Source organism: Schistocerca nitens, chromosome 7 (genome assembly GCF_023898315.1).
Source record: "Schistocerca nitens isolate TAMUIC-IGC-003100 chromosome 7, iqSchNite1.1, whole genome shotgun sequence".
Lineage (NCBI taxonomy): Eukaryota > Metazoa > Arthropoda > Insecta > Orthoptera > Acrididae > Schistocerca > Schistocerca nitens.
This window is the reverse complement of record NC_064620.1, coordinates 589,326,507-589,329,416: the sequence shown is the minus strand read 5'-3', so window position 1 is coordinate 589,329,416 and position 2,910 is coordinate 589,326,507.

Genomic DNA, 2,910 nt, shown 5'->3' with positions numbered 1-2,910 from the left:
CGCCGGACTGAAATCTGCATTGTGCCCCGTCGTCCGTACACAGGGGCAGTTTCACAACTGGAGATTTGATGTACGGCAGTTGTTCGGAGACAATCCGCAGAGAGTCGCAGGTGAGCAGGTTGTGTGCAGTCAAACAAGAGTGTGGCAGTTGGTGAGAATATTAATAATCGGTGGTTCATGCCAATGGAATGAAGTAGAAAATATCTGGATAGCTTGACTGAAGTAACTGCATCGTGTGAAAGCTAATGCACCCTAAATGAGCTCCAGACATCACACTGGAGTTTCCTATTAACTCTCTGTAAGTCCATCGTTATACAGGTAGTTGCGGATCCTCGGCTGTTCAGTATAAAATGCCGAATCAAAAGACATTCAGCCATCTAAATTTCCATTTATTTTATTTCAGCAACCACTTTTATTGCAACATTACATAATCTTCAGGGGATCCCATGTCTTTTTACCTACGAACAGTTGCGCACCAGTATAATATTCTGGGCGGATGTTAAAAAACTGTTGGACTTCTCCAGGGACAGCTCCAGAACCAAAGCAGAAGCATGTGAATGTGCAGTACCTACATCGAAAGCTAACGTGGAAGAACAGCCGATATTGCATGGAGTGTGGGCATTACAGCAAGTCACTTGCCCCACACCGCCTGAGCTGACTAGCCAAGGTGCCGATGAAGTAGAACGACGCCACTGAAAAGATAGCAGAACGTTCTGGTGACCACGGACAAGGAAGCAACAACACGCGGGTTAAGAGTGGTAATGGCGTTGCAGCACACTCACTCCGCAGATACAAAGATTGAAGTCCTGAAAGAGAGAGTTGCGATGGTGCTGTTTGGTGCAGACCGCTAGGGGACCATCAGTCATACCAACTGAAGGATAATGCCATCGACACATGCGGACAAACGCAAATACACTGTGCTGTATATCTAGAATCTCAGTTCTGCAGCTAACCAGACAAAGGCCGAATCTCCATCCGTGTTCTGCTGAGATCACTACGATCAACGTTTCACCGTCAGCTACATCTGCTGGACTCGGCTCCTGCTGCCAGCTTATCCCTTCCTCCCCCCCCCCCCCCATGGATCCATGGATGACTGGAAGAAGACTTTGGTGTCTTCCAGCGCCAGGCGCCTGCAGGCTTCACTGATGATCCCTGGTGAGTTGATAAACTGCCATCGTTCCAGGGTTGTTCAGTGATTGCTTCACCTGACTTGCAGCTATGGGGTGACTCGTGATGTGAGCCGGTCTGCAAAGCATACAACCCATGACGTAGTTCTACACGAGTACGAATATCTGGTGTGGAGCTGGTGGGTGCCTATCGCGGGCATCGACTCTGACATCCACCAGAACGCCCTGGAAACCTGTTAGCACAGCCGCAGGGAACAGGGCAGGGCTGGCTGTTTTGGCGGCGCTATGGTTTGACGTCCTTTCGCAACTTAGCAACTGCTTCGTGAGCTGCAGCCGCAGCGCCGACACCGCAGGAGTGCCTCTCTGTTCACCCCCAGTGTCACAGTAGTAGGGATTACCTAGTGTAAGGGCGTCTGCCAGTTTATTGCTTGAGTGCGTGAGGTCAAATATCGTGAGGCACGATTGTTTGCGCAGGCCGAAGTGGCCGAGCTGTTCTAGGCGCTACAGTCTGGAGCCGCGCCACCGCTGCGGTTGCAGCAGGTTCGAATCCTGCCTCGGGCGTGGATGTATATGATGTCCTTAGGTTAGTTAAGTTTAAGTAGTTCTAAGTTCTAGGGGACTGATGACCTCAGAAGTTAAGTCCCATAGTGCTCAGAGCCATTTGAACCATTTTTTGAACGATTGTTTGCAACTAGCGCTCATTACCCTAGATGAGTGAAACCTTATCTCATGCATAGCACCAGTTATTTCCAATATCTAAATAATATCAGCCTCAGAAACTGCAGTCATATATAATGAAATAATAAGCAACCAGTTGAATAAAAGAAATTTAATTCTTCACCGGTTTGGCCCACTTAAAGCCCTTCTTCAGAAGGTTATACCTATCGCATTATTTGCGAGTTTCAACAATGCGACAGTAGGAGAGTAAGTGCCCGACAGTGGTAAAGAAATTAAATTTCTTTTATGCAACTATTTGGTTATTATTTCGTTACAAATAAGTTGTTGAATTTAGCCCTTGGAGGCGTTTCTTGACTGCTGTTCAGTGGTGGAATGTTTTGTGGCCATGTCGACATGTCGTAAGTTTCAGGTGAAGTCTCCCTAATCTACTCCGAAAGCACACGAATCACTAATCTGTAACACATTTATGAACCTGTTGTTTGCACGACGTTTGTTAATGTTCACACTTGGGGTGACTGCATTAGCGCAGGTCTGTGTCCACTAATGTCAATACTTTGTGGTTGTATTTTATTCCTGGTTTTTTTCCTGGTTACTGAAATTTGTTGTGATTTCCCGTTTTAAGTTAACAAGTGTCGGTTGAGCCCAGCAGACGGTTGATCTTTTCCACAGTTCAAATTTTTGTAACGTGCGCGACATTCTGCCGTGCAGTGCGATGTATTCTCTCGTCTCTGGTTCTGATAACTATAATTAGAGTGTTTGTGTATAGGCTGGTTGAGGCTAGTGTCCAGCTCTTCCAGTAATTTAGAACCTTGAATAGCATTATGTTGAGGGTTTAACATCTTGTTTCTAGATTAACTAATATTTTAATAGCAGCCATTGTACAACGTCAGATAAAATTTACGCCTTAAAGAAAACTGTTCTGATATTTGATTACGCCACTGATGTAATTGGCATCAAGCCTTTATTGCTAAGGCTCTCACGTGGAATTATTCCAAGATTATGACAGGCTGCTTTAACGTTTTCCCTGTATTTGACATTTGACATTGCGTGTCCCTCACATAGCCTTGGCTAATAAAGGTTTCTCGTTCTATCCTACTGAGGCGCG